This window comes from Polypterus senegalus, chromosome 10, assembly GCF_016835505.1.
Source record: "Polypterus senegalus isolate Bchr_013 chromosome 10, ASM1683550v1, whole genome shotgun sequence".
In the NCBI taxonomy this organism is placed as follows: domain Eukaryota; kingdom Metazoa; phylum Chordata; class Cladistia; order Polypteriformes; family Polypteridae; genus Polypterus; species Polypterus senegalus.
Genome location: NC_053163.1, coordinates 116055008 through 116066293, shown reverse-complemented (window position 1 = coordinate 116066293; position 11286 = coordinate 116055008).

The window sequence follows — 11286 nt, the reverse complement described above, 5'->3', positions numbered from 1 at the left end:
AGATTAACTTCTTGTTGCTCTTGGGAAGGGCAGAATAACTAATGACTTAAAAACGGAAGTGAAATATATGTGAGAATAAGTAGGATGTGGATGGAATTGCACAATAAGTATGATTTACAGAGTGTTCAGAAGTGCAATAGACATTACTAGATGTAGTCCATTTATCATGTGTGAGAAATAGATCACTGTCCATCACTTTGAGTAAAAATGTGATGAGCCTAATGATACACCATTTAAAATACTTTTTAAGGAAGAAAAAACTAATGATGGTTATGTGCTCCTTGTGACACTTTTTTTTTTTTTCCTCCCACCCCAAGCAGCAATATTTAGCCTTTAAATTTAATGAATAATGTATATTTTTAGAAGCTGTAAATTGCTGGGATTGAAGCATGGTAAAATGTTAGCAATGATCACAACATAGCAGAAAACTTCAACTAGGCGTTTTGGAAGTGTTAAAATTGCATAATTGGTAATGGAAAAATGTCTGAACATACAGGTTGGCCTCCGCTATGCAGGAAATTAAAGAAGTGGTGGAAAATTGTAATGCTGTGGACAGCAGGAAAGCTAGTGCATCATAAGTGGAGAATGACTGGCTTGTCCAGCTAGAGTGTGTGTGATGTGTGGGGTTTTTTTTAATTAAACTTTGTCCAACCCCCCTGCATCAGATTTTTTTCCATGGCAGGAGAACCTCTGACCTTGCTGATTGGTCTTTCCTGAACTATATTTTTATAAGTTTAGTGCATTACTCATTTCAACTTCTGACTGAGCACAGGTGAAGGTACTGAGCAGCCACAGATTCAGTGGTCTCTGGTGTGGATAATTTCTATTTACTGCAAGTTATATACAGTATCGTTCTTTTCTTTATATCTTTTCAGTAATAACAATGTTATTTACAAGGCAGATGATGAAAAAATTTTGCATTCATATTATAAATGGAAGATTGGCAAAGCTGCACTATTAATGTGTTGTGGAGGCCTGAAAAGATCCTGGCATCAAGTCAGAAAATAAAACAATGACCTGAATGTATAAAAGAGTTCATTCTGTAAGAACTAGTGGCCAACACAGTAGACCCAATGATGAGTGTTAAATATAGAAATAGCAGGTCAAAAATGTAAAGACCGTGGGTGGTAGGGCCCACATCCATAATTTTAATCTCTTTATATAGTTAAGTTTATACCACATGTGCCATTATGACCTCCACTACAAAACAGGGATTAAAAAGTGAACTAAGACATACTTTTTGGTCAATGAAACTGACAAATCGAGAAACATGGAAACCAGATTTTAACAAAAAAAAGTGAACATGGGTATTGAAAGCATAGATGAGAAACATAGTTGAGTCAATAATGAGAATTAAACAGGGGGAGCAGGCCTGAAATGAGAGAGAGCAAAACTTTGAATGTCATGGAGGACAGATTTTGTGTAGATAATCTAAAAAAGTAACGTGTACATAGAGAATTGAATGGTGCAGCTTTGGGAAATTGAATTAAGAGAATTAATAGGACCAGTAGATACAATACAGTAAGCAGAATGCACCAGTGAATGCCTCATTATACCCTTGCTTTCCCTTACTTAAAGCAAATTGGTTGTCCTTAGACATCTACAATACACTACATAAATGTGTCTGGGGACTTGTTTAAAAATGCAGAACTATTATGTGTTGATGCTGCAAATATATAGAAATGACATTCTGACCCATGGTGTTATGTTTGCTAGATCTGGAATATCCCTGGCATGTGTGGAGTGGTAATGTGTCCTCCCACAGGCCCTCTTTTTCCTTCACTGCTTTGAATGGGGTGTATTGTAAGGCTCCAGCCAGGGTTATTCCCTTCAGGCAAGTGTGGGAGAGGGACAGCAGCTAATTCAACTGTAGTTTCAGTTTTGAAAGTGGTAACAAAGTTAGTAATGCAAGCTGCTTGGGTATCAAACTAGAGTGTGGTGTAACTGTTTCAGTTGCTCTTTAAGTAATAAGCAAACTGCTGAAGTCGGCTGCACCTGAAAAAATATCATTTTGGCAATGGATTATCATGGACAGTTCACATAAATAATAGCATTGTTAGCATTGGTGTATTTCATGGAGGTTTCAGATCTGTTGAGCTGGCCAAGCCATCAAATCAATTGAGCAAAGAGCAACTGGGACTATTGTTATAAAAAGGTTTACACTACAGCATGTTTGCATTGCACAGATGTGTCCTTTGGGCTGTAGACTGGAACATTGCTGGCAGGCATGTAAACGAGACGACCTTTGCACCAGCCCTAACAGTGGTTTAAAGATTTGGACTGCTCTTTATGGAAACTTACCACATTAAAAGTTTTATTTTCCTTTTGTGATGGGGTGTGTTTCCAGCTGCCCCTGGATACAGTGTTGTACTGTCAAGACAAACTTTGGCAGAAATGGTACAAGACGATTTAAGAATGCCTTTGAAACGTTATAGCAGTAACCCATTCTCCAAACTAAAGAGGGATGAAGGTGGTGTGTGTCAAAACACTTGGGGAAACTGTTGTTATAGTGCCTTTCAGGTTAAAAATCATCCTAGAATTCTTTGTGTATTGTATACTATACTGTATGTGAATGGTTTCCTAAGCAGATAACTGGTTGCTAGAAAATGGGGAGTACCTAAGCCATTAGGGCATATGACTTCCACAAGGAGGAGAGAAAATGTGTGTGTGTGTTTTTTTTTTTTATATACACACATCTGGCAGCAAAAGAGTAAAGTTAGAACTAGACCTCCCCATGCACACACCTAAGCCCACTCCCATCAGGTCCATCTTAAAATCGCCGGTCATGGTTTCTCTTTAAGTACTATGTCTAGGAGCTGTAGTAAGTCACTGAAATTAACACAGATCAGGCAAACATTCATGCAAAATAAAGCCCCAGTAGGATTTGATGTTTTGTCAGAAGATGGTAATACTACCCACTTTACCACTTGTTCCCTTGGATTCCTCCAGTATTGTCTGAAACGGAATGTCCATAAGTTGTACCTGATAAAAATATGGCCCTGGCCAATGGCAGCACAACCAAACAAAACTCAAGTTTGATGTTGTATTTGAATAGGACACTATGGACATGGACAGAACCAGGGCTGAAAATTGTGACCTAATAATGACACTCAAAAGCCACTTCTTAAAGGTGCCATCCCAACCTCTGTCTAACTCTTATTTCACAATGTCCTTTTACTGGATTATCTTGAATCAACTTTCTATCCCCATTATCAACACCTAACACCATTGGCCAGAGTGACTGATCTTATATGCACTAAGTAACTGCTTAAATTAAATGTAAAGTGGATATTCCTTTATCCATCATCTTTTCCACTACAAGGTCATGGTGGACCCACCTCCTGTCCCGGTAGCAGTGGGTGCCAGTGCCCAGGCAGAACTTGCATCTATCTGTCTATCCATTTTAATGTCCACTTGGCTCAATTTAAAAACATGGGGACAGAGGCTATCATGGGTGTGTCAGTCTTTTTCAGGGTGAATAAGCACCAGAACCTACGTGCATCAGGACCTGGGAAATCGTATTTGAATTGTGCCTGGTTAACATGCTTAACTACAATGACATGTGCCTAATTTGTAAGGATTCAATACAGGGCACACACTCAGTCACACCAGACCAATTTAGAGTCCCTGATCAGATCTAAAGTTGGTGATCTTGGGAGAGTTTTGAGTATATCCGTATATGTGTGGTTGCCTCTGTGCAAAGGCTCAACAGTAATGTGTAGGTGTCCAATTAAACGGGATCAATAAAAGATCTTGTGCTTCCAATTTCAGACAAACACCAAAGTGATACCAACCCACCCCGCCTTGTGTTCATCTTTGAGACGACTTAATCTGGCATAAAAATGGAAAAAACTGGCAAATGACAACTTATTAAATAACGGTAGGAGTCCAGTTAAAACCAGAAGGTGGCTGGGATGAACAACTGCAGTTAAGGTGGGCTGCAGGACTGAACTTGAGGACCATTTAGTTAAACCTTTTATTTTATAAATATAACATTGAAATAGCGGCTCTGCTCGTCACTAACGGTCAGTATCAGGATACAATTTAAGGGGAAAATTCCACAGAAAAAAGTGAACCAAAATAAAAATGGTATAATAAAGTGAATTGTTAAGATCTATGACAAAGAAAGCCCATTTCTGAATTTCCCCTAAAAGCAAATATTACACAAGAGCACTTTTCTGAATGCAGAATAATAAAAAAGGTCAGGTAAATGATTAAATTGATGAGACATCTAGTTATATGAAAATGTTTGGGAGCCCCTCTCAGCCTGCATAATAATTTACTTTCAACAAAAAAGATAACAGTAGTATGTCTTTAATTTCCTAATAATATCTGAGTACTGGGGTGTTTTCTGAACAAAGATTTTTATTGAAGCAGTATTTAGTTGTATGAAATTAAATAAAATGTGAAAAACTGGCTGTGCAAAAATTTGGGTCCCCTTGTAATTTTGCTGATTTGAATGCATGTAACTGCTCAATGCCCTTGGGCCCCTGGGACCCTTGTTAAAGTCAAGGGTCAGATGAATTCAACCCAATATCAACAAATTCTTCAGGATAATGTTCAAGCATCAGTCACAAACTTGAAGTTACGCAAGGGCTGGATATTCCAAAAAGACAATGATGCAGAGGGAGAAGTACAATGTTCTGGAATGGCCATCACAGTCCCCTGACTTGAATGTCAACGAAAATCCATGGGATAATTTGAAGCAGGCTCATGCTCGGCAGCCATCAAATTTAACTCAACTGGAGAGGTTTTGTATGGAAGAATAGTCAGAAATACCTCCCACCAGAATCCAGACACTCACCAAAGGTTATAGGAGGAGTCTAGAGGCTGTTATATACTCAGCAAAAAAAGAAACGTCCTCTGACTTTCAACTGTTTTTACTTTCAGTAAACTTAATGTGTAAATATTTGTATGAACACTAAAAGAGTCAACACCATAAGACATAAACTAAAAATGTTTCACATTGTGTCCCTGAATGAAGGGAGGCTCAAAATCAAAAGTACCAGTCAGTATCTGGTGTGGCCACCAGCTGCTTGAAGTACTGCAGTGCATCTCCTCCTCATGGACTGGACCAGATTTGTCAGTTCTTGCTGTGAGATGTTACCCCACTCTTCCACCAAGGCACCTGCAAGTTCCTGGACATTTCTGGGGGGAATGGCCCTAGCCCTCACACTGCGATCGAACAGGTCCCAGACGTGCTCAATTCCTTTGACGATAAACACGAATCCGTCCATCACCCCTGGTGAGACAAAACCGTGACTCATCAGTGAAGAGCACTTTTTGCCACTCCTGTCTGGTCCAGCGAAGGTGGGTTTGTGCCCATAGGCGGCGTTGTTGCTGGTGATGTCTGGTAAGGACCTGCCTTACAACAGGCCTACAAGCCCTCAGTCCAGCCTCTCTCAGCCTATTGCGGACAGTCTGAGCACTGATGGAGGGATTGTGTGTTCCTGGTGTGGCTCGGGCAGTTGTTGTGGCCATCCTGTACCTGTCACGCAGGTGTGGTATTCGGATGTACCGATCCTGTGCAGGTGCTGTTACACGTGGTCTTCCACTGCGAGGATGATCAACTGTCCTTCCTGTCTCTCTGTAGCACTGTCTTAGGCATCTCACAGTGCGGACATGGCAATTTATTGCCCTAGCCACATCAGCAGTCCTCATGCCTCCCTGCAGCATGCCTAATGCACGTTCACGCAGATGAGCAGGGACCCTGGGCATCTTTTTTTGGGTGTTTTTCACAGTCGGTAGACAAGTCTCTTTAGTGTCCTGCGTTTTTAGAACTGTGACCTTAAATGCCTACTTTCTGTAAGCTGTTAAGGTCTTAACGACCATTCCACAGGTGCATGTTAATTAATTGATTATGGTTAATTGAACATGCATGGAAAACATTGTTTAAACCCTTTACAATGAAGATCTGTAAAGTTATTTGGATTTTTAAAACATTATTGTTGAAATACACAGTCCTGAAAAAGGGACGTTTCTTTTTTTGCTGAGTATATTTGCAAAAGGAGGCTCAACTGAGTATTGATGTAACATCTCAGTTGGGGTGCCCAAATTTATGCACCTGTCTAATTTCTGTTAATCCAATAAACTTAATGTCACTGCTGAAATACTACTGTTTCCATAAGGCACGTCATATATTAAAAGGAAGTTGCTACTTTGAAAGCTCAGCCAATGATAAAGAAAACTCCAAAGAATTAAGAGAGGTCCCAAACTTTTTCATATTACTGTAAGAGTAACCCATTGCTTTGAGAAACTGGTTGGAACGAAAGCTTGTAGCCATAATGGGACTCCAGGACTGAGCTTGGGAACCCCTTATTTAGAGCTAATAAAACACTTGTGAAGCCATGTAAAAGTAATACTGGAGTGGAGTTATGTATTTTAATACATGCTTTGGTTGAACAGGCAACATACTTTAAAGTATGTACCTGGTATAATGTAATTACTCTAATGCACATCTTTGGGAAATTGGAGGAAAACCCACACAACCACGGGGGGCGATTCATCTTCTGGCCTAATGCTAACCAATGGCTTACTCTGCTGTTCCCTTTTCAAGTAATTTTTCAGAGAATTTCAGGTTTAAATATAAAGGTTCCCAAGGGTGTTGCTTGCAACTATACTACCTCCTCCATATATCTATAGCTGCTTCTGTGAAGACATATAAATGAGTGGGAGCAACTATCCATTCATTCATCCATGGAAACTTGCCCATTTTGGTCATGCTTTTAATTCAGTGTAGAGTTACAAGTATAAGAACTACCCCTGGAGGAGGTGCTAATCAATTTTGATTACACAACAATCTTTCACAACTCACACAGGCCTGGATGTCCTTGCATTATAGGAGCAAACTGAAGTCTACAGAGCAAATGTTCTTGACCAACTTAGTGTATACAGAAGACAACAAGCATTGCTAGACAGCATTGTTATTAGCTACGTTGTGCTTTTGGTACATCAATTAAATTAAAGTCTCACCTTTATTAATAGATGGTTGCTGTGGTGTTTCAGTAATTAGTTTTGCTACCTCACAGCTTCAGGACTTGGGTTTAATTTTCAGCCTGTTCCTTCTGTGAAGTTTGTATCTTCTCTTGCAGTCCATTAGGTTGGTGCTGTGATTTCCTGCTACAGCCTAAAGATAAAGATAAAGTTGGTGTGTGCCCTGTAGTGGACTGGTGCCCCATCTATGGCTGGTCTGATAAGTGCTGCCAGGATCAAAGGTGGGGCTTCTCAACCCTCCTTTGGAAAAACCAAGACCAGAAAAAGGTGGTGTTATTGGTTAATAAATCAAAAGACAGTCTATTCATCCATTTGTAGTAGGATGCTGGAAGTCATTCCACTAGTAAAAACTATCACATTAAAATAATAGAAATACATTTGATATAACAGTATTCACTAAGCATTAGCTGTGCTGTTTCCCTCTTTTGGAAAATTCCATTGCAAAAATAATAATGTATGTTTCTGATTCATCAACTTTACAAATGTTCCCAAAAGTGAGGTATTTTTTTTTTGTTTTATTTTTTTATGGTTGTCTGGATTACTTAACTCTAGCCATCCAGCTGCTTTGAGAGCAGTGCCAGCATTTTAGTTCGTATTTGCTGTGGCACTACGTTTGCTAACACTGCTGATGTTGGCTTTGGCCTTTGACTGAACTATGCTGGAGTCTGACTTAACTCCAAGTGTTTGTTTTTTAGTCCAGATATAGGATCGGTTTTCAGTGGTCTATTTATAGTGTGCTTCAAAGGGTATCAACCCTGGGCAAGGAAAACTCTGTTTACTCATGATATATAAAGAATATAATATAGTGGTCTACAGTGCAAAATACACTTGAGTTATTCAGCTTTCTTCAAGATGGTACAGTGGTTAGCACTGATGCCTCACAGTTCCTTTCTCTGGTTTCAGAACTTGGCCTGGATGCTGTATGAGTGGTGTTTGCACATTCTTCTTACCTTTGTGTGATTTTCTGTCCTGATACTTTGGCATTACTCTCATATGGCAAAGATGAGCAAGTTAATGAGAGTCTGAACTGGCCCATATGTAAGTGTGCCCTGTGAAGGGCTGGCACCACATATAGGGTTGATGTTGTCTATGCTGTCATTCTAGGATGCACTACCTCTGAACCTGCATTGGTTTAAGTGGGTTCAAATTGAATAAATGAATGAACCTTACTCATTAAATGAGCAGCGCCCTCTAATTCACATTTTTAAAGTTTTGTGTGTTTAAATATACCTTTAATATTCTAGCAGTGTGTAAAGTCTTACACTTGCAAAGTAGAGTGTTTATATATACAAATGAAAAGTTGTTTTACCAGAGGGTTAAAGGTGTGCCTAATGAATCCTCAGCAAACAATTGTGAGCCAAGAGGAGAGTTTTTGTGGCGTTTTCAAAAGTTTCCTCAAAATGGCTCTCTATGAATTTGTTTTGGTGTTCACTTTGAGACACATAACATAACAGAGAGACTGCTTCTTTCAAAAAGAGTTTGTATAATTATGGAGTTGTGTTTTTATTGGAAGTCGATATTTCTTTCTCATTTCCCCACTCTGACTGAGGGTTGATAAAGTTTTTTCCCTTCTGCTTATCTGTTTTCAGGAACTACTGTAGGACAAATTGGGCATGGCCCCTTCTGCTAGGCTTATAGTGGCACACAAGCCCAGTTAGGACAGCAGATTTAACAGGGATGCAGACTTCCAGCTGTACCAAACCCCCTCCTACATTCCAGTAAAGGATTGAACTGCAGTTCATATCAGTCTCAGCCCTGGACTTCATCAGATAACAAAGGTGTAAATCAGAGTTGAACTGACATGTTTGAAGAGGCCCCCTGCATACCAGAAGGCACCAAATGGATACCCAACAAAGAGAACAAAGAGATATAATTCAACAAGTGACAACTGTAATGGACAAAATAACACTCCTATAAGCATGCACTGGTTTTGTAACTGGAAGAGACTTTAATCCAATCATGAGAGTTTACACCTTACTTAACAAACTAACTGCACTCATCTCTGTGGGGGAAAGCTCTGTCAGCACGCTGCAAAATGACCACACTCTGAAACCTAAAAGCTGATGAGCCACCCTCTCTTTGGGGAGCTGAAAGCTGAGATCCTCTCTGCGAAGCCAAGCTGTGAGACAAGACTGAGAAGCAGCCATTACTTTAAGAGGGGTAAAACTCTTGTGCCAGAGAGAGTAATGCTTTTCCCTGTGATGTTGCAGAGAACACAGCAAAGGGGGTAAACGAGGAAAGCACAAAACACCACAAACAAAGGTCCCCATTGCTAAGAGAATCCTCCACTTGAATCCGGACCAACAACAGCAGCAATTCCACATAATACAGGACTTCAACCTTAAAGACTTGGCATCGTAAAACTGTTCATCTGTGCCAAGATAAATTAGAACTCTAAATAGCCAAGAGATAGGCAGCATTACCTGTGTTACATTTGTCTGTATCATCTGTTTTCCATGCTGTCTTATATGCTTATATATATGCAGTTATCATATTTCTATAACTCTTCTGCTTATCAATAAATAGTATTATTCTGTTTCTTACAATGATTATGCTTCATTTACCTTGATATAAGTCTAACATATGGAGACTGCATCCTAAAGAGAAAGGTAAGGAAAATAAAGTGGGATCCTTAATATAATAATTAATTACCTAAAATGAAGTAAACAAATTAAATTCTTACTTTTATTTTATTTTATTGCTGTACCCTTGTGGGTAAGATGAATTTATTATTTTTTTTTCTACATTTCTTGTTCTGGTCTCCAGTAGTAATGGATATAAAGCACCAGCCTACCATGGGTGTGATGCCAGCATGCTATGGGGGACAGAAAAAGATACTGATGCAATTGTGAGTAGACATTCAGCCCATCAGAGAACACCAGACTCACATAAGTCAACTCTTTATAGTACATTGAGCTCAGGGAAGCGGTGATCATTTCTTGGTCCACTATGAACCTCAGCCCATTACTCAGCCTATTACATTTCTAAACCATTAACTTTTGTTGTAAATGAAAAATCCTTTTTACATTCATTGAACTGAAGCAAAAATGATTCTTCAGAAAAAATCTGACAACAACATGAAGCATGAGAGTCTTTACATTGGTTTTGTTTTTTTTAATCACATTTTGTCTTGTCTGAAGAATGGGCCTGAGTTGCCTCAAAAGCTTGCATATTGTAATCATTTTAGTTAGCCAATAAAAGGTGTAATTTTGCTCGACTTTTTATTGCATCCATAATGGCTAACATGTTACAACACCCTACTACTTCTCTTTATTGTGTAAACCTTGGCAAAATGCCTTATATTCCATACTTTTAGCCTTCTTATGTTACACTACCTTCTATAGTTATGGCCACAGGCAATTAGACAGAATAAACAAACAAGCAGGAGAAAGAAATACACTTTTAACTATGTACAGTATTATAGGTAATACTTTTTTATAACTAGTGCTATACAAGCAAATAGAATGTGGCTTTGTAAACCAAACCATACAACCTGATAATGTAGTTTCAGATTACCCAATAACATATTGCTGCCTTTAATTCTTCCTGGTCAGCTTGTCATCAGTACAAGTCCAGCAGACACCCTAGCTCGAAAGCTTGCATATTGTAATCTTTTTAGTTAGGTAATAAAAGGTGTCATTTTGCTTGACTTCTAATTACAATAAAAATGAAAATAGGGTCATCTAGGACCATATCAAGACAAATCAACTGGGGAGGGAAAGAATTTTAGAGGGCATTCCTAACACCCGATACTCTCCTTACTAGTGACACATTGATTGTAGAATCTCAAGTAAGTGTGGGGCAATGGCTCAGTTGGCAGGGAGGCATCATGGGTAGAAACTGGGAAGAGGATAAGTAAGATGGAGAAATAACTGATAAAGAGTGTTTAGTACTTTAAGGCACAGTGGTTTTGTGCGGTGGGTAAGGGAGAGACCCTCTCCATCTAAAAGGCCCAGAAGGGCAGTGAATGTGTATTTTCTGGTCCATCATTTAATGATTTGTGTTCATCCATTGATTATTCATTTTTATGCAACTTTGGCTCATAAACACCATACTTTATATTACATGCTGTATATTTGGCCTTTAGCACAATTTGCCTTCAAGATGCTCCCACAGATACACTCATTATTTTTGGATCTGTAAAGGGTCTTTAATTCCTTCAGATTCATAAATACTTTACTTGATACTGAATGAAAAAAAGAATATTTTCTCTCTGGATAGAGGCAGATATACTTGGATTTGCCAGTAAGATGACTTTGTTTAAAATAACAAATCCATTCATTCATTTTCAGG